The sequence below is a fragment of the Cydia strobilella genome, chromosome 5 (assembly GCF_947568885.1).
Source record: "Cydia strobilella chromosome 5, ilCydStro3.1, whole genome shotgun sequence".
NCBI lineage: Eukaryota > Metazoa > Arthropoda > Insecta > Lepidoptera > Tortricidae > Cydia > Cydia strobilella.
This window is the reverse complement of record NC_086045.1, coordinates 22,778,871-22,801,576: the sequence shown is the minus strand read 5'-3', so window position 1 is coordinate 22,801,576 and position 22,706 is coordinate 22,778,871. Positions and strand designations below refer to the sequence as shown.

At 36.9% G+C, this 22,706-nt stretch overlaps 1 protein-coding gene across 1 annotated transcript in view; it reads right to left on the bottom strand.

The window, feature by feature from the left end:
* The window catches only part of LOC134741613 (eye-specific diacylglycerol kinase), a 329,906-nt gene that overhangs the window by 23,264 nt on the left and 283,936 nt on the right, over positions 1-22,706 (bottom strand). The window lies entirely within an intron of this gene.

Genomic DNA, 22,706 nt, shown 5'->3' with positions numbered 1-22,706 from the left:
TGCTGGATTTGTTGATAAAAATACTAAAATCACTATATGTATGCCTTTAACATTTGAGGGGTTCCCTCGATTCCTCATGGATCCCATCATCAGAACTGCTTTTAAACAAAAACGGGACCAATCTGTACTTACAATCAAAAAAAAGAATTTTCAAAATCGGTCCAGAAATTACGGAGTTATGGAGTAACAAACATAAAAAAAAAACGAAAAAAAAAACAACCGAATTGAAAACCTCCTCCTTTAAAATCTTGAAGTCGGTTAATAAAATAATCTGAAGGTTTACAAAAGTATTTTAATTTTTTCCGGTGTTCAAACGATATAAATTATGATCACAAAAATTAAAAAAAAAATGTCCGTTGAACAGTTTGCTTTTATGATCTCTTACTGGCATTCAGTCTCCCTCCCCTGTAATATACAACCCCTTCTGGCTAGTTCTGAACCCAATGTCTTAAAACTGTAACGCCTTGTTCCATCCAACCCCCCCCCCCCTCTCGCCCCTGTAATGCATCGTATCATTGTACAAGACCACCCTCCTCCCAAATTGCGTTACGTAATATTTGAACACCCCCTTGACGTCCTTGCGACTTTAAAATTTTTGTATGGTGAAATTATTTTGTGATGAAATCCACCCCGCTATAGCTTGGGCACGTGCGCCGGTCACGTGTCTCGCGAGCGTCACGTACATGTACAAGGTTTCCTCAATTCTACTTAGTACTTCGAGGAGGCGGATTTTAAAAATGCATTTATTGGGATTCCTATTCGCTCGACAGAGTTTTAAATTCAAATGGCGTTTCAATTATAAAGTAAAACGTTTAGGTCGTCGGTTTTTCCTTTTTAGGGTTCCGTACCCAAAGGGTAAAAACGGGGCCCTATTACTAAGACTCCGCTGTCCGTCTGTCCGTCTGTCACCAGGCATCTCATGAACCGTGATAACTAGACAGTTGAAATTTTCACAGATGATGTATTTTTGTTGCCGCTATAACAACAAATACTAAAAAGTACGGAACCCTCGGTGCGCGAGTCCGACTAGGGCGACTAGCACTTGGCCGGTTTTTAGGATTCCTTATGGAGACAAAGCCTCAGCTCTCTGTCCGTTTTTGAGCGGGCTGTATTTCAAGTGCTGTAATTCAGTACCTTGTTTCAGTACAGTGTTGGGCAAAAAGTATTTGAATTACAATTTAACAATTGCATTTACAAAATGTAATTGCAATTACTAAATACAATTACTTGTAAAAATCTTGTTCCCTTTAAATAAGTTCTTTATTTAAACGATGTTTTTGATGCAAGTACTGAACATGCGATAAGCAGGGCAGAGTTAATAATTACAATTACAACGTGTAATAATTAATTAAATTCATAATTACATTTTGTAATTAAAATTTGTTATTAATTACTTTATTCAATTACAATTACTTTTGTATAATAAAGTTTTAATCAACTTTATGTCGCATATCTTAAAACTATGAATGAGCTTTAAATTTGACTAACTATAATGTTAACTCTAAATATAACTGTTCAACTAAGGTTAACTCTACATATAACTGTTTAACAAAAAAAAATATGTAGTGTGCACATTTTAATTGTATTGTGTAAATAAATGGGGCCCACTCTACATATTGAAAAATAAGTAAGTAAGTAAATATTCTTTATTGCACCAAAATTATACATTTTACATACATGTAAAACTACAAAGAAATATTAAAAGAAAAAATAGAACCAGGTAACAACAGGCGGGCTTATCGCTAAAAAGCGATCTCTTCCAGACAACCTTTGGGTAGCAGGAAATGTAGAACTCATACAAAAGTCAACAGGTAGTGCAAAGAGCTAAATATGGAGACTATTAAACACAAACACACATACTACAATTACTACTTATACATATAAGTATTAAAACGAAACCTAACACACAAATAAATATGCAATACAATATATATATATATATATAATATATATTTATACAAGCATATATACAATATATAAAATGGCAACTTAAGGCAGAGATAGAAAGTATAGTTTTAGCTGATTTTTGAATATGGGGAGAGATTTAGCTAATCTTAATTCTACTGGTAAAGCATTCCACAGCCGAACAGCCCGGAAGTTAAAAGAGCTATTATAAAATTTAGAAGTAGATGAGGGAGGAGCAAGAATATGAGTCTGAGAACATCTGATAGAGGAGAGATACTTGAAACGCTCTTTGAGATAAGGTGGTGTAGCGGGGTTAAAGAGAATGCCATAGAGAAGGGCGAGAACATGAGAGTCACGGCGAAGACGAATAGGGACTAAATAAGTTAGTGACTTTATTGCAAGAATTTGTACAAGGGGGAAATTATACTTAAAAATAACTTAAAATATTATAAATGCGAACTTACTACTATTGGTAAGGCTTCGTCCATATATGACATTACACAAAATTTTGATGTTGTGAGTTGCAACTCTGCACCTACCAATAGTCGACAGTTCGACACCTACCAATAGTGGCACCTACCAATAGTTGGGACCTACCAATAGTTGGCACCTACCAATAGTTGCTACTATTAGTTAGTACCTACCAATAGTCGACACCTACCAACAGTCAGCATCTACCGATAGTCGACAGTCGACACATACCAATTCTGAACTGATAACGACCGCTTGAATTTAACAAACAGCACAAGATTATTGTTCTATAGAAAATTCTCGGTTTGGTTTACGTGTACAGTTGGGTAAGAAAGTAATTGAGTAATTTAATTACAAATTAATGTAATTGTAATTAAAAATTGTGTTTAGTAATTTCAATTGCAAGTAATTCAGCTACATGTATTTCAATTACAAGTAATTTAATTACATTTAATTTAATTAGTAATTAGTAATTAAATTACAGAAGTAATTAATTACGCCTAACACTGTCAGAGTCTACGTGATACCTACCGTAAGAATTGTTTAACAGCTGAGTATAGATACCTCATACCTACCATGGATTCATGGTAGGTACAATACCTTAGGTACTTTAGGTATTCATTTATTTCTTGCAATCCATGGTAGGTATGAGGTATCTATACTCAGCTGTTAAACAATTAATTCTTACGGTATCACGTAGACTGAATAGGGTATACCTAAGCAAATATAAGTATTATTGTTATAGACAGCTGAATGGTAGGTATGGGATATATCAAGATAGAGCGGTACTGTCATAGTAAATTTTGTAACCACAGAAATTCACTGCCATCTATCGATACACTTTAAAACTAAAAATGAAGATTTATAAAAATACGATAAAATGTATTTAAATATGGATAAATGATTTTTTTTATTTCCATTAATTATTTTTAATTTTATATGATTTGATTTTGATTCCTTTCACTGATATGCGTTAAAATTGTTAAATAACAAACGAAACCGTCAACGCCCTCTATACGAGAGTAGGCCAAAGGTAAGGGCGTCATCTAATCGAGAATCAAAAATTTTGGTATGAGCGTATGAGGTAACTAATGTAGGTATCTACAGGGTGGATTTTCTTTTTGGGTCAGTGAGGGCAACTACCAGATCCCGTGCTGCTACGCGAAAACGATTTTAGAAGACCTCCCCTTGATTTCAAATTAAGTAATGAAGATTGCCGTTTACAAATTTTGGAAAAAACATACAGGTGCGAGAAAAACTTAATTTTTGACAAACTTGTTTTAGATGCTAATCGATCCCATTTCTATCGGGGATCAAAAGCTTGTATGGCACCAAAAAAAAAACCGGCTAGTAAAGCCACAAATCGAGGAAAACTCCCAAACAATTTGAATGAAAATGAAAACTTTAATGTTCACATGTTATTTTGTTGTTAGGTACTGTAATGTCTTTATCTTCATTCAGTATTATGGTCCTTAAAAGTAACATGGACTGATTGGCGAGATGGCGAGATAGAAAAATGTGAATAAAATTTCACGTTTTCTCCATAGTAAATTCTAAATCTTATTCTAATACAGGACACCAAAAGGGATGCCACTCAGCCTGTGCCGATGACTATCGTCCTTAGCCATGGCGCTGGTTTTCAGGGCAACCAATTTAAATTAAAAACACACAAATCTTAACACAACATGTGAGAGTTGAGTTAAACTATAATTAGCCTCATGCATGAAGTTTACGTTTTAACGAAATAGTTTTTATTCGGATGTTTGTCACCGTTATATAGGGCCCTCCACACTCATGCGCGAATCACGGCGTGAAGCCTCGAACGTGAACGCATCTGGAGTCTAGTTCGCGTTCGCGGCTTCGCGCCGCGTAGTCTGGAGCGGGCTTATCATATTGATACTCGATAGGAATGAAATAGAAATCGAGTACTACGCTCAAGATGCTGTGGCGGCTGCATGTCGTGGACTCTGCGGAGCGTCGCGAAGCTGAGCAGCGCTTAGCGCTTGCATAGCGTCGCATGAAAACCGTCAACGTGCGCGTTCGCGAACATGCCAGTAAATACCGCGGCAGCCGCAACAGCACCCTGAACCCGTAATGTATTAAGCGCGCGCTGCGGCTGCTTGTATCTCGACCTTAAGATGCAGGTATATAGCGTAATATAGGGATAGATGGAAGTCCTTGGAGGAGGCCTTCACCCGATGAGGGGTTCTTGTCCGCAAACTTAATCTTTGTTATAGATTATAATATCAAATTACTTAATAATGTATGTGAAAAATTGACTTATTTAAATTGACATACTAAGAATACATAAATTATAAATAAATAAATTATATAAATGCTTTACTGTAACAAAACTGACTTATTTCATGTAATTAACTTGGACTCGAAATAAAAGGCTTTGTTTTTATAGCGTAATTTTAGCTTGCATATAACAGTCTCTACAAGTGTACACCGAAGCGATGAAAATGGTGACACCAAGTTCGCGCGTCAAGGCATGCCAAGGCCAAAGTCGCCATGAGGCGGGAAGGCGACTAAATAAAAGGCGTCTTCATAAACGGTTGTAATCATGAATTAAATTCTGTCCCTCTCTCCTGTCACACATACATCCGTTATGTTAGCTTGTACAGTCGCCATCAGATATATCGGAGCAGCCAAGGTGCTCAAAAATATCTGAACACGCAGACACGCACTCTAGCGCCTTGACAATAGAGACGACGTGTTCAGATATTTGTGAGCCCCTTGGCCGCTCCGATATATCTGATGGCGACTGTACCTATATACCTACTTAATTATATCTGTGCACACCTGCACTCCCTTTCCTATAATGTTTCTGTCTCGTCATTGTGTAGTGACTCAGGCATGTGTCTAGACAATATAGACGTCGAGTAAGCATCATCCGAGTGTAGGTATGTAAGAGTTACATAGGTGCATTGCAATTGTACTTCTTTATCAGTTATGTTTACATTATGTAAACTTTATTCCATTATAGGATTGGATATGTAAAATTTATACCTACTTTTCACCTCAGCAGTTCGAACATAGGCGCAGTTAATTGGACTTTTGCTACCTACCTTGCACACTTCGTTATTGTTTCTTATGAGCAGCTTATGAGGGTCTCGCTGTACTGAAGCACAATAAACGAAAATCGTATTATTATGCATTATTTTTTCATAAATATGAATTCTTAGAAAAGCATAACACTTATTCGAAAACAAGAAAAAACAGTTTAGCGTTTTTCAATTTTCATTCTTAACCCTAGTGTTCGCGCTTGCACTGAGCTGAGCTTTTGCCGCCCCGCCCGCGGCGAAAAATTCGTGATTACCTGAAAACGGTACGTTTGTCAAGAGTCAAGACCAAGCGTCCTAATAGCCCCCCCCCCCCCCCCCCCCGTTTCTCACCTCTGTATTTTTTTGCAATTTGAGGAATTTAGTACGTGGCTGACCGCAGGAAGTAAAGGTTGTTGCACAGTCACAACACAGTCTGTGTCGCGTTCAGCGTGAGTAAAATTTGTCTGTTTTTCTTCGGTCAAAATATTAATAGTTTTTATTACGTTTAATGTTGTTTTTCAAATTAAAATAATAGGTAAAATTTCTAGAAAATACTAAGCACGTGTTATTGTGACAAACGTTTTTGAAAAATCTTCGACCGTAGACTGAGTATATATAATTATGGTTTAATTTTAACTCAATACCTCCACGCGGTCCACTTTTTATAAAGGGTCTTGATACTCTTGACAGACAGACGGACAACATAGTGATCCGGGTTCCGTTTTATCCTTTTGAGGTACTGAACCCTAAAAACCGTTAGTAATTATTTATTATGTAATACAACTAACAAAGTTTCATAAACTTGATAAACACTTGCATCTAAACAAAAAAAAACCGGCCAAGTGCGAGTCGGACTCGCGCACCGAGGGTTCCGTACTTTTTAGTATTTGTTGTTATAGCGGCAACAGAAATACATCAACTGTGAAAACTGTGTAGCTGTCACGGTTCATGAGATACAGCCTGGTGACAGACGGATAGACGGACAGACGGACAGCGGAGTCTTAGTAATAGGGTCCCGTTTTACCCTTTGGGAACGGAACCCTAAAAACAAAGATCTTATAAGTAGGTTTTTCTAGAACTAGAACTCTTTGGACTCTTATCTATATAGATTTTTCTTGTTGCAGGTCAAATATGGAGTGGGTTCTTAGGAGTCCACAGATCCATAGCATATTTAGCAATCTTGGCTTTATGCACGCAGGTGGATATCACGTAAATGACAACTGTAATGGTGAGTTTAATTCATTGGTCGATTAAATTTATTATAAAAAAAATGAACTTCATAACTCTAAGAACAAATTAAATTATTTTCTGTGAAAATAGTTTGTGTTTTGGACATTGGAGGCTTTTGTCATTTTTTCCTTCGTATATGACATTTATTTCAGTTGGGAACTTCATAAGTTTATTATAAGTTTAGTATTGTATTGCCCCAAAAATAAATTAACTATGTTGTAACATGATATATTTAGTTCCGAAAATATTCAATGTGATACTTTTACACTTAAGGCTGGCGTCCACTAGGCTCGCCGAGGCGGATCGCAATAACTCGCCTTCTATACATTTACTATGAAACTACGTCTATTGACGAAGAGCCGCGGCGCGTCGAATTGAATTTACCATTCATAGTAAAGGCTGGCGTCCACTAGACTGGCCGAGGCGAATCGAATCGAATCGCAATAATTCGCCTCCTATATTTTCTAAGGCTCTTCGCCAATGGACGCAGTTGTATTAGAAAATATAGGAGGCGAATTATTGCGATTCGATTCGATTCGCCTCGGCGAGTCTAGTGGACGCCAGCCTTTAAACTCAACTACAAAATAAATGTCGGTTATGTTAGTTGATTTATTTTTATTTTTTTATTTGTGTTGGTAATGCAGTCCTGATATTAAGAGGAAAGGGAACGGCCGCTTCTCCTTACAAACGTAGTCCCCATTTTCCTGTCTGGATATTGACATTACGGAAAATATTTTTACATTATTTGATGTAAGTACTTAAGGATATTAACCATAGCTATGCCCCTACGTTAGACTTTTTTTAGATTTTTGATTATTGTAAGCTATTTTACTTACTTTACTCTTTGATTGTAAGAATTACATCTACGCCGGTGTGCTACGCGTCGTTGCTTATCGAATCGCTGCTCCTAGATTAATATGGAATCGGACTTAAATAACAGTATGCTGTGCAGCGGCTGTCAGCTGGAGCTGGCAGTGGGAGAGGAGTACTTGGAGTGTATGGTCACAACATGCAGCAAAGTATATCATTATGACTGCAACGGCAAAATTCTCTCTGCAGTTGAAAAAGCTACCTGGGTTTGTCCTGCATGTGTCTGCGCAGCCAAAAAGGGTGGGTTCAACTGTGAAACTCCGGTTGGAACTCCCGCGTGCATTAAAAATGTGGCGCTGCGCAAGCCCTCCCTAGTTTGCAGTCCCCCGCCGTCTTCGCCGACCCTACCATCCCCACCGAACCTGCAGTCCCCGCCACCGCGCGCTATGCAGCATTCCTCAGCGAAGGACGTCTCAATGGCGCTCTCTAACAATTTGGAAGTCCAGTTGCTACGGGAACAGATAACTTCGTTGTCGGAAAGGCTGGCCGATGCGCTTTCAACCATCGATCGGTACCACGCTGCGCTCGCCACTTGCACAAAAAAAATGGAAGTGGTAAGTGAAAGATTACAGGAAGTAGAGGATTTAATCCGGTCTCGTAATTCGCCGCAGAGTACGAGCCCACCGCCGGCACCCCTTTATAATGACATAGTGAAGACTGGTTCGGCAACAAGTGCATGTGACCCGACGCGCACTTCCGCGTACAGTAAGGAGAATGAGCACGAGCTTATCGACGAAGTTGTCACTAGATATGAGCCGCCTAAGAAAGTGGAGATTACGGATGCGACACCACTAAATAAGACCCAAGAGGTAACGGTGTTCCCGGAGAATAGCAACCAACGAGACCGGCTGCCAGGTAGCAATCTCAAAGAGGCAAAGGAGCGCGACGGGTCCAGCCAGGCGACCGCTGAAGATGCTCGGAAGCAGAGGCGACTGACATCCATACGCTGCACTGGTGGTCCCGACATTACCTCCCTGAAGGCGGTTGAATTGCGAAGGCATATCCATTTATGGAACATGGTGTCGGGGGCGGACGATGTGCGTAATTACCTAAAGACATTATGCCCAAATGCTAGCTGCACTGTCGAAGAGCTCAAATCCAAAGGAAACTACAAGTCCTATAAAATAAGTGTTCCAGTTGCTTTCTACGAAAAATGCCTCTCTGCAGAATCCTGGCCCGAAAACGCTAGGGTCAAAATGTGGTTATTTCGGAAACCAAGTATTAACACCGCGCAAGTACAAGCCAAATAATTATCCCGCTTCCCCATCACTAAACATAATATATCAAAATGTCAGGGGCCTTAATACAAAGCTGAAAAGTTTTCGAAACACAACTCCTACACTTGACTGTGACATTATGGGCGTAGCTGAATCTTGGCTGTCTGATTCTGTAGAGGATTCCGAGCTGGTGGGTGATGGTTGGAGTGTATTGCGGCGTGACTGTGCTACCGGAAAACAAGGTGGAGGCGTGCTCTTGGTGGCGCGGCCTGGAATCGCTTTGCGGCGAAGACCTGAGTTAGAAACCTCTGAATGTGAAGACCTCTGGGCGTCATTCTCGCTGGAACAAACTACCTGTCATGTGTGCGTCATTTATATACCGCCCAGAGCTGCCGACGACGTCTACATGCGTTTTTTCCATAAAGTTGAATCTATCATTGACTTTCTAAACGGTGTAGTTGTGATTCTAGGTGACTTAAACTTAAATGCTAAATATTCTTCTGTTAACATACTTAGCTATTTCGGTTACTTTACTACAGTTTGTAATCTGAATGAGACGAATGATGTGGTGAATGCGTTTGGAGGAGTATTAGACGTTGTGCTGGTGCGAGGCCATTCCGACGGAGTAAAGGTTAGTGAGATAGATGGCGGGGGTATGGTACCTCATCGGGACGCGTACCATCCTCCGCTCGAAATAGATGTGCCTCTTAAAGTGTCCGACAATAGCCCTCTGTTTTCTGAACCTAGCAATGTTGACTCCAGCCATGACTGGAACTTTGCCAGAGGAGACTACGTCCTTTTATATAAATTATTTTCTGAAGTATCGTGGAAGGAAGTTCTTGGCAGTCATGATGTTAATACTGCTGTTGAGACCTTTTACGAAGTTGTTCACAGTGTCCTCGATAGGAGCATACCTAGAAAGCTGAGATCTAACAAACCTAGCAGACGCTATCCAGTCTGGTTCACTTCGGATATCATTCGTGATATTAAGAGAAAGGCTAACTTGCATCGAGACTGGAAGCGCAGCGGAGACAGATCTGTGTACAACTCCTTTTCGAGGCTTAGAGCAGACATCAAAACCCGAGTAAATCTTGCCTACGAGAATTACACTTCTCAAATGGAAGGAAAGCTTAAAACCAATCCCCGTGCTTTCTGGCAACACATTGCAAGTCTTAAAGCCAAAGGAGGCTTCGAGTCCCTGGTTTTCTATGACGGTAATGAATTTCAGGGTAGTGTGGCGGCTCAGGCTTTTGCTAATTACTTTTCGTCGGTTTTTCTCTCCGAGGAACCTCATCTTGATCACCAACGAATCTTAAGCGAGGATCGAAGTTTTAATGCAAACTATGTGCATATTAATAAGATTTTACAGCCGGATATCGAAATTTCTTTGGGTCATCTGAAACCTCGAAGCTCCCCTGGTCCCGACAATCTTCCTGCCTTTATTTTAAAAGGCTGCAAAGAGTGGCTTATGGCGCCCATGATGCACATTTTTAACTTGGCCTTAAGTACCGGGCAGTATCCAAACAAATGGAAAATAACGAGAGTCAAGCCTATTCCCAAAACTAACAAGACCACCCAGGTTGAGGATCATCGACCTATCGCTATCCTCTCGTCGATGGCAAAACTTTTTGAGTCTGTAATAAATCGACTTGTTGCCCACCAAATCGGGCCCTACCTTTGTGATTCCTTTGTGATTGCTGATTTTGTGAGAACCTGTTATAATTAGGTTTATTGTTGTTAAAATTTGTATTATTGCCGAAATTAGGTTTCGGTTTCGACGAACTACCCGAATACGCAAACTCAGGCGCTAATGTATCTGCAGTCGCCCTTGGAGATTCTTTAAAGTGAGAAAGACGCGACTGTATACTCTCGTAGTTACGGCATAACATTTTTAGTTGCTCGATAGATTTAATTTCCGACACTGAAGATAAGGTACTTGTATAACATGGCCGGATGTTATGGAGTAAAATCTCAAGTTTCTCCTCTTCTGGCAAGGGTCTTGTTAGGCGAGAAAAGAGACCGGACATAACCGACAAGTAAATTATAATATTCTCCTTGCGTACGGGACTTGATTTCATTAACTAACCTGTAGTCATAGTCGGCCTGGCCGAAATCCTGCTTCAAAAGCACTACAAGGTCGTCCCAACTTGTGACCTGCTCCTTGACGCTGCGGAACCAATGAAGCGCACCGCCCGTAAATATTTCAGTACCGTTATGGAGAACTTTACTACTCGAATTATTCTTAGCGAGACAAAATTCTGACACGCGTTCGATGAACGCCCGTACACAAGACGGGCCGTCGTATTTAAGTTTGGATAGCTTGTTCGCTTCGTTGGCTTCGCACGTGACTGTGACGTTAACCGGCGTTCACGAAGTAGCCGCAACAACAGGAACATTGCTGCTATTAGAAAATAACGGATCCGTAACGGTGACAATGTTAAGAGAGTTAACCCGGTCTGTGCAAACCCTGAATAAAGCCACGCATCGGTCATAAGCCTCCTTTTGTTCCTTATCCTCGCACGCAATGCGGTTTAACCGGTGGTACAAATGGTGCACCAAATTGTGAGCGCGAAGCAAAGTACTTTTGATTAATGGTTTGGAATCCAAGAGAGAATTTACTTTTTGCACCACCTCTGCAATGCCATCTAAGTCGTCCTGAACATCAAAAGGACTGACAAGAATGTCCTCGGAAGGAAAAAGAGGTCCACACTTCGCAATTTGTTTACGCAATTCCTGTACTGTGTCTCCGGGGGTCTCACCCCGAATTGCTACTTCGTACTCTAGTTCAGTTTTTTGAAGCGACATGAATTTAATAGGGAAAGCCATTTTTTTTATATGTGAGAATAAAAAAAATGTTTTTTTTTTGGGTAAATGTTGAACAAATTCCAAAAAACAACAAAACACTCCGTCTGTTACAATAGTAGTTAAGATTTACGTACGTTTTTGGTTGTTTCTCTTAAAAAGCACTTTACAAAAAGAGTGTGAAAGAAGAGAAAAGAAAAAAAAAACAATACAGAAATAAGAAAAAGAAAAGCGTTTAAATGCAACTAAAGCGTACGGAGCGTAAATGTGCAAAAGAAACCAAAATTACAAATTTAATTTAATTAAAAATAACACAATTTTATATGGCTTAAAACACAAATAATAATGCTTACAATTGAAGAACTAAGGAAAAACAAAAGAAATACAATAAATTTAACAAATTGCAGCCAACTGTACAATGCGTTAAATAACAATGAGATTGCAATTTAAGCTTTACTCTATAACTAACTCCCTACACTGTAGTTGCTGGCAACCAAAAATAAGAAAAGAAAAACGCGTTTACAAAAATTAAAAAATATACCAAAACACCACACAAACCGTAGGTGATAACTCAGAGCGAAATCAGGCCCTATTAAAAAAAACACGGTAAGGCGCCAATGCTACGGGTAGGCGGAGAGAAATAAATTGAACGAGTTAATTAGTGAACTTAAATTTATTCTTCCGCCGCAAGCATACGAATTAACGTCGTAGGGTTGGGTACGTTTACGCCGGCACTGATTTCGTTCCGAGTTATAGTCCACCACGCAAGTACTCCCCTGATGCTGCTGGAGTCACTGCGGGAGGGAGACGGGCGCGCTGAGGGACGTCAGCATCGGCCGCTCAAGAACCGCCGGAACTGCTCTGCTGGGCTACCTTTCAGCCCTAACTAGGCTCCGTGGAATTTATTTCCATTGTGTGAACAAAGGTTCTTAATAAATCTCCGCTGACTGTACCCGACAAGGCATAAAGCATAAGCAGGAAGTAAGTACTGCGTGATGATGATGGTAAAAGGTTGGTGATGTGCGGAATGGTACAGTCAGACGGAGTTTACACTTTTCACTGAAGCTAATTTCCAAGAAAAGAAGTTATATGATAAAAAAAAAAGATTTTTAAATCTAACGGTCAAATTTTGAATTTTATAAAATTAACTGGAAACTAAATAATCTTATGAACAAAAAAGGAAACACAATTTAGCATTTAAACAAGATGTAAAAATAATGCAATGAATAGTGAAGACTTGAATTACGTGGCAACAAAATCACACAAAGAAATTGCATAGCGAAATAAGCCGTTAGAAACGTTATTTAAATCTACCTGCTTAGGATTAGCATAAGAAATGTTCAACACTTACCCAATGGGGGTTTTTAAACACTAACACGATAAATAATACTGAATTACGAAACTTGTTTTTCGTAAATAATAAATCTCGCCGGCTACGTTTAGGGTCGCGTTGCGCGGAGGCAAAGCGAACGTGCACCGGCGTCGAAAGCTAGATCTCTCTGTCCGGCAGCGCTGGCGAGTGGGCCGACGCGGGGAGCAGGGCGCGGAGCGGGGAACGCCAACAGCCGGTTGTTTCGAGGACAAAGGAATGTCGCGCAAGTAAGGTGCGTCGCAGAAAAGAGGAAACAAGTTGGGATTTCATACTATGTATATATGATATTAATGTATTTCAATGTAGTGTATTTTAGGTAAGTGTTTAAGTTATTATATTCGTATTTAGTCCTGGATAATTTTAACAGTGTAGTAGTCTCGATCGCTGGCCAATCTGACGCGAATTTAGAGTCGCCGAGATGAAAGAAAAAATTACCAACTGTCACGATGACATTCATATCTTTTTCGCGCGCCATATAACGCACATGTCGCTTTATGAACAATTTATGTTTTATTGAGTAATTCTTAGTTTTCCCGTAATAATCAATGCAGTTATACCTAAAAAGACGATATGCGGTGCAAAGTGCACATGGAAAGTGAAAGTTATAAAATATCGGAACGTAAGTACATTATCATCAGGAGATAATTGAAGCAGTCTTCATTTTCCAAATTCTTGCTACTATAAGGTGCTAAAAGTGTTCCCGTGGGGAAACTTGGAGGTGTGATACAATAGTTTATGTACTTATCCTCACTTTATTATAAAATACCTATACAATTTTGTATCTAGTTCTTATACATTCTCGTGTGACGAGTTTGTCTATGTCCTTGTTGGACATTGTTTAAGGGTTGACTTGAAAATACCCATATGTCGCGTGGCGACATGGTGTTATGTTATCTTTGTCCGTGGGACATTCTGGGAGATGTTGGCTTAAAAATATCCACATGTCGCGTGGCGACATTGTGCCTCGTTCGTGGAACGAGGGTCAGATCTTTTTAAAATGACTTCAATTACTATGCTCATTGCATAGCAAGAAGCCCTTCGTCCGTGGGACAAGTAAGAGAACCGAATATTCAATAATAAAATGGAATTAAATATATGACCAGAAACACGTCATCCGTGGGACGAAATGTCTTTTAATAGCTAATTAATTTCTTATAATGACATTAGCAGCTGAGATTGACCTAACAAGAAACCCAAATATCTGGATCAAATTTAGCGCATCTTGTCACAGTCATGGACGGGGTCCTGTGTCATGTACATAAATATCAACTAGCTTATTCTAGTATTGTATGCTAATTAAGTGCTGACTTATTGTTTACAAATAATAACATTATTCTGGAAGCTGCTGGAATAAAATATTTGGATTAAGTTCTGTACCAAACACTTATAATATATGCTGAACCCTTTTGAGGCATGTCATTTTTATTATTCCTTTGCTAATCAAAAATTCTGTAGCCTTATCCAGAAGAGAGGCAGTCAGTAAATAAATAAGTGACTCAGTAGTGCACTTCATAGTCTTCATACCTACTCATATTATACTAATATGCAAAAGAATGCTATCAGCCTTTATAAGGACAAGATCCAGACAGCTGCCTTATTATGAAGATCAAATCTGGGGGTTCATGGCATATACTATTTTCATTAACACTTCTTACAAGCTTCCTATAGCTTAAGCTTGTTTCATAAATTTCATAATATCATATTGTTAGAACGGAATGTTTTTCCTTTTGCAGGCAGATTGGTAAATTGCCATACATGTTGACTAATACATTCCTTCTAATATCATAAGGAAAAATAACCCTTTAAGGGTTACTCAATTCAATTCAATTATAAATATAAATACTAATTTATTTTAGCCACTCTCACAAGAAATATAAATATCACAACAAATTATGATAATATTTCTTATTCTTATTCTTGATATGTTCCCGGATAGCCCAGTCAGTTGTGCATTAAAATTTTTAGGTTCTCAAAGCCCAATTGCCTTTGATGCAAATAATCAAACATGACATAATTTCCATTTCCTTCAGAAATATGAATTATATATTGAATTAAATCAAGAGTTTATTCCTCCTTCAAATTACAGATAATGAACAGTAAGTTGTATAAAATACAAAACTGTAGGTGAACAAGGGTACTTACAATACCAAAGACTATACATAGAAAATTTTAATCAGTCAGCCATTGGATGGATGTCTAATATCAATAAATTATAAATTCTGAGCAAGTCCAAAGCTCCAAACTCTCATTTATTTAAATTATTTACCAAACTTTTGGGCCTTTTATATTTATAAAGGCAAGGCAAATTGTGGCAACATTTTTCCTACAATTGCTTGGAACCCTTTCACAAAATGGTAGGGTTCAATTTAGCACGAGCTCAGATTTCGATACATTTGTGATAAGGAAATAGAAATTTAATGGATATGTAAGTAATATTAAATAGGTAGGTAGGTTATATAAGTAGGTAGGTAGGTAGATAATAATGTAGGTGTATAGGTATTATGCAATAGTCATATCACATTTCCCAACATTTAAACATTAGTGTCCCCGTTACCTGGTATTGTTTGGTTTTGAAGGGTCTACTAACTTTAAGCCTAAGACATTAAATAAAACAACATTATTAGTTAGGTATGTACTAAAAAGATTCTTATCCAAAGTGTTCGAATGTTTGATACCTCTTGGTACTGTAAAATTACTTTAAACGGTTGGGGGATGATGATGATGATGGACCTGATGAAGACAATTATCGATAATAGAGCTGAGATGGAAAAAAGAATTGGATTCCAAAAAGAAAAATATGCTTTATGCCATAATGAGCAATTCCTATATATTTTTATTTTATTTGTAATGATATAATTAATCAATTATATTTATATAATCAGTAGTGAATTGAAATAATTTCACAAATACAATAAAATTCACAACAAATCATATTGTTGCATTTCATTTATATCGTTTTTTATATACTTTCTGTATGAATATGTTCAGTATAGATCAAACAGAAGTTGGAAAGACCTTTTAGCAGTAAGACTGTCCAAACTGATCTATGAAGTTATTTGTGGCATTTAACAGAGCATTTGAGACAAACTTTCTGTTCATAATAACTCATAATTATGATATGTAATGAGAATAGTCATTTTCTGTTTTTCATTGTATTTCGGATTCTCAAGGCTAATGCTTATGTTGTAATTGATTCATGGCTTTTATTATGGAATTATGCAGGAAACGCCACAGACCGATCCACATACATATGTGGTGGTAATTTCACACATTTTCAATATAATAAGAATTTATATTATCTGAACCAAATTATAGGTTGTTTCGGTTCAAATTGCTTACTTACTAACTCATTTAGAATCTTTTGTCAGATTCAGTAGGTAGTGGTTGAGAAATACTAGAACAAATAATTGAAAGATATGATTCTTTATCTCTAACAGCATCACCTTTTTATATTCCTAGATGTATATAGACATTAAATAAAATATATTAAAAGACAATGTGAAACTTGTTTTAGATAGGGAAGCAATTTAGAATATTTTAAGTGTAGGATGTATTATTTATATTACCCCTTATAGCATAGTAAGTGACTATTACTTACTTAGCTTAGTTAAGTGGTTACTTAACAACTTTTTAAATAAGGGTGCTTAAATCCCTTTCAACATAAGCTATTGTTAGGTTACCACCGGGTTGATGATGAAAACTAATACTTGTACCAATATTTTAACTTTATTCGTTCGTTACCAACATAATAACGACCAATTTACAATAAATATTCCAAGACGTCTACACTGTAACTCGTCTGTACACGAACTGCCCCTTGTCACAGTGTACCCGCCTTTTAATAACAATTCAACATGGCGGGAACCAGTGACAAGTAAGGGTCAACTGATACTCTTTTTTAAGCTAATCGTAAAAGTAAAAATGATCAAAATATAAGCTATTAATAAATAATGATCCTTACAAACAGTGTTGCTAACAGACGGCCATTCTGATGTAGGAATGTCCCTATTCCGAATTCCGATTAATGCTCGGCCATTCTACAAAAGGCGTATGGCCTCATACAATTATTTTGAATCTACAAAATTAGGTTTAAAGAATTTTATTACTCATAAGAATATTGCAATTCACTTACATGAGTACTTATACTAATAATTAATTATCTTGATGAGTACACTTTTATTTGTTATATTATATGATATTACGTGCAAAATTAAGTTTTTGCAAAATAGACAAATTGACACTCAAAATTAAGGATTTAATTTCAATAAACACGTCTAACAAGACTAGTCTTCTAAAATGTAACTTTAATCTTATACATCATTAATAAGCAATAAGCATATAAAAATGAAACTAAAATAAAATAAGACTCTAGGACAATGTATCACTTTTATAATCCAATCCATTATTTCAAAACTTGCACACTCATCGTCGTCGATTTATTTATACAATTTTTCAGCGTAGACGTCGATTCCTTGCAAGTGTGCACGTCACCTTTAACGTGATCACACGCTCCTTCTTTGGTGGACGTCACCGTAGACGAGGTCACACACTCCTTCTCATGTGTCTAATTCACCGTAGACGAGATCATCTATACCTTCTTATGTGTACTCGTCACCGTAGACGTGATCACTCATACCTTCCTATGTGTACTCGTCATCGTAGACGAGATCACACGTTCCTTCTTATTTGTACACGTCACTGTAGACGAGAGCACTTATGCATTCTTATGTGTACTCGTCACCGTAGACGAGATCTCATACTCAAAACGCAACTTGAATCATCTGATCATGACCTGGCACAATCAATTGCTTTAAACCTTTAATGAAATCAAGACTATTGTAGAGATAATATTAGAAAGTTTCATCATAGTATAAAGGCTCTCTCCTTTTGTGAGTTTATTAGCTCAAACAACGCTCAGGAAGCGTTTAATATCCTCTGTGACTTATTGAGACTTCTTTTTGATCTGTGTATTCCCATCATTAAATTATCATCATCATCGACAAAAGGGAATTAAGTGATTATCTAAAGGTATCCGCCAGTCTTGTCACGTTAAACGACAGGTGCATTTCCAAAACAGAAATAATGATGATATTTCAGTACAAACATTCATTCTCATTTTGTCACAGATCACCGCATTACACAGCATATTTCAGAACAAACGTTTTCTTTCATTTATTCACTGATCACCGCATTGCACGGCATATTTCAGCACAAACATTCATTATCGTATCATCACTGATCACCGAATTCACGGCATATTTCAGCATAGACATTCATTTTCGTATCATCACTGATCACCGAATTCACGGCATATTTCAGTTCAGATATATTTTCTTGTTTAATCACTGATCACCGCAGTATACGGCATATTTCAGCATAAACATTCATTTTCGTATCATCACTGATCACCGAATTCACGGCATATTTCAGCATAAACATTCATTTTCGTATCATCACTGATCACCGAATTCACGGCATATTTCAGTTCAGATAAATTCTCTTGCTTAATCACTGATCACCGCAGTATACGGCATATTTCAGTACCTGAATTGAATATAAATGTATTAAATATCACACCAACATAAATACTACATATAACGCAGACTATGTTGCGCTTATTCTAATCATGTAAATATTATTAGTATTATTTTTTAGTTACACTTTATTCAATGACATAAGTCAGCCAGTTTGAGTTTGTCATGAGTTTTTTTAACTATGTATTCTCAAATCGCCAGAAGTTTGCGATAGCAAATATATATCTTCTAATAATAATAAAGCAACCTGGAATAACATGTCCTCGCAGGTACCAAATAGAGATCAGACAACAAATATACCTTATTATTAAAAAAATGAATAGTAAGATCTATAATAATTATCAAGACATATGTACCATCCTAAATAACCATTTCATTTATCAAATATTTTTAATAAGTTAACAACCAACCGTAACCAACAGTAAGGCAGTACTTAATGGTGACTATTGTCCATATTACGATGTTCCTATTGTCAACAGCAGTTAAGCAATTATTGACGATATTTCAAGACTTTCTTTCAAATTATTATTAAATACTTAACTCGTGGTTTTATTAAATTGATTTATTTCATTTCTTGGTTTAGTAGTCATATCGATTTAAGCTTGTTATGGATTAATATTGCTACACGTTTCAGATATTTTCGTACATAAACGACATGGCTACCAAGTATTTTACCAAATTATTAAAGTCACATAGTCCACAATTTATTTGTCATTTAGTCATGTATTATATCATTGTATTGTGCAATAACGTTTAATAATGAATGATTAACATAATAAGTCTTACACCTATATAAACAATGCATGGTTTTGATTTCATATCTTCGGGTCCAGCCCGTAGTCAACATGAATGCAAGCATATAGATAAAAACCTCTTGATAATAATAATAATAATGAGTAACCAATTATGATGTTTGGTTTAGGCTACCGATTATTTGACAATATTTCATTCATATACTTAATAAACGGAAGTATAAACGAGTAAGTCCCGTTTCAATATTAAAATTATTCGATAATTTCTTTATAATTATAGTACTTTGACGGTTACCCGCTTTAGGTTATTATTATAGCCATTAAAGACTTATGAATACTCAATCAAATTTAAGAACATCAAATAAACTAACGAGTGATTCATTACAAGAGCAAATTCCTTGTCACAAAAAAAAGATGGATTTAATTAATTACTTTATTAAAAGTATTTAATTTCCAAATATAATCGTATTTTTTTCTAAGAAACAAATTGTAATAGGTATTACGGTGCATTTGTTATCCTAATTCGTTATTCAGACTAAATTCCAGATTCCACAATCAATGCATGTAATTATTTCAATATGTATGCTTGGAATGTTTTTTTTTTAAATTATTTTGGCTTTACGAAAACAAGACTTTATTAATAATGCTGTCATAAATCACGTATAAAACCCTGGACAAAGTAGTGTGTGTATATATGTCGAATACCATTTTGTCTTGCAGATTATTTTTAATACTATTTTACTATATCGAGATAGGTATTCGTAAATGTAGTATATTCAATATTCTTGATATTCAATATTCGCACTTGCGTTAACAGGTTCATTCACCAACTCACTCTCTTCCGTCATATCGGTTTACCTATAAACGTGTAGTAGCTATAGTTTAATAGAAATCAAATATACCCAAGTGTTTGGAAGTGTTTGGATGTGTATTAATTAATTACCGTCCTCCTCCGGCACCCACATATATAACAATTTGGCGACGAGGAAACCGGACTGTTGAGAAAATAGTTTACCAAAAGTGCGTGTTAATGTCATTGCGAAGAAAATTACAGCCATTTTGAATTCTTCGGATGATTGTTCTGGTTGGACCACAGATTAGATGACAAATTCAGTATAAATGTACTAAAACGTGACGTTACTTCATTCAGGGGACATATCATTCATTCATTCTGTTCGTCTGATCGCCATTGTTGACGCCATCTTTACGTATTTATTAAGTACAAGGAATATTACGAAAAACTTCAAATGGTGTTTCAGCAATTTATAGAGGAAATTAAAGTTAATAAAACAAGTTGGATACAACAATTAAAAAGGGAAGAGCTGATTAATATATTTCAGGAAATTGGAATATCGGAAATTGACCAACAAAACGTGGAATCTCTTAGACAATCACTGAGAGAGTTGACCAAAAGTGGTGAATTATGGAAAATTTTGGATTCGAAAGAAGACATTGAGAAGTTTGAATCGCCACGAGAAAGTCCAATCCCGGTCAAAATGAATAATTTTATTGGAAGAATAGAATTATTCAATGGAGATAACTTCGAATTGTTTGAACAACAATTGGAATGTATTATTACATTAAATAACATAGATGAGTCAAAACAGACGCCATTACTAATTACAAACTTAACCCCAAAGGTTTTACAAACCCTAAATCATTTATGTGCGCCGGATAAGCCCATTAAAAAGACTTACAAGGATCTAATAAACCTATTAGAGAACAGATATGCCAAGTCAACATGCAAAGTTTTAGACAGAACAGCATTTCGCTCAAGGAACCAAACGAAAGATGAAACTATAGAAGACTATGTCATTGAGTTAAAGAAATTAGCTAAACGCTGTGAGTTCAAGGACATAGACGACCAAGTTAAAGAAAAGTTTATTGATGGGGTCAACAAACCCTTAATCAAATTCGAGCTAATGAAGAATGGTGATGTTTCCTTAGACAAATTAATTGTTATGGCTAGAACAGTTGAAGCTGCCTTAAAACAGTCAAAGGTGGAGCAGGAACTGGGTGAATCATCACAGGGAGAGAAAGATATGTTTTATGCTAGCCGGCAGAATGCGTCTGCACCAAAAGTTCAGTCAAAGAAACAAAGGCAGGGTGGGAGTAGACCTAGACAACCAGCAGCAGCTATGAAAAATGGTGTGAGATGTTTCGTTTGTGGTAAAGACAATCATGTGAAGTCGGAGTGTTCGTTAAAAAATAAGTACTGCTCTGAGTGCGGCAAACAGGGCCATATTTTTAGCGTGTGTCGGGTGCGGCAAACAAAGACTGTGGATGTGGTTAGTGAGGACAACATAGCGGAAGATATACATAATTTGTTTAACAATGAGGATGACAAGGAGATGTACTGTATGTATTCTTTTAATGCTTTTCTTGAAAAAAAAGTGCCTCCGCAGCAAGTTAGCTTATTTGTTGAGGGACAACCAATCAAACTAGAATTAGATACAGGGTCAGAGGTTAGCACAATAACATTGGAGGATTATAATAAATTATTTCCAGAAAAAAATATTGAGAAAACTAATGTTACATTCAAAAATTTTGACCAAAGCTTATCACGGCCAGTCGGTATGATTAAAAATGTAAATGTTTGTTGGAATGAAATGACAAAGCAAGTTGATATATACATTGTGGGAAATGATAAACCTACAATTTTAGGTAGGAGCTGGTTAAAGGCTTTTGGTCGGTGGCCTCTTGAGTTAGATAACAAGATTTGTGATCAGAGGGTAAATGAAACTTGTGATCCAGTGCAAGGTATTAAAAATAAGTTTATGGAAGTATTCACACCAGGGTGGGGTGATTTCAAAGGAGAATGCATTACATTAAAATTAAAAGACAATGCGAAACCAAAATTTTTGCCGGTTAGGCAGGTACCGTTTGCTCTTAAGGAAAAAGTAAAAAATGAAATTAATAGACTGTTAGAAAATAAAAGGATCGAGCCTGTTAAATATAGTGAGTGGGGTACACCAGTTGTGCCTGTTTTAAAACCTGACGGTTCAGTGAGATTGTGCGGTGACTATAAGGTGACAATTAATCCATGCTTAGAAACTGATCATTACCCGCTCCCTCATATGGACAGCATATTTCAGACACTTAAAGGTGGGGAATATTACTGTGAGCTTGACCTTAAAGAAGCTTACTTACAAGCACCATTGGATCCAGTTTCACAGACCCTGACTGTCATAAACACCGAATTTGGAATTTATAAATATCTGTACTTACCATTTGGAGTGTGTACGGGGCCAGGCTCGTTCCAGAGGCTGATGAGCATGAAATTAAGTCATGTACCTAACATTGTTGTTTTCATTGATAACATTTATATGTGTGGTAAAAATTTAAAGGACATGTACAATACCTTAGAGGCTGTACTTTCAGTTTTAAAAGATTCAGGATTAAGACTCAAACCTCAAAAATGCAAATTTTTCCAAAAAAGTATTGAGGTTTTCGGATATAAAATACATAAAGATGGAATCTCCATTATCAAGGAAAACATACAGCCT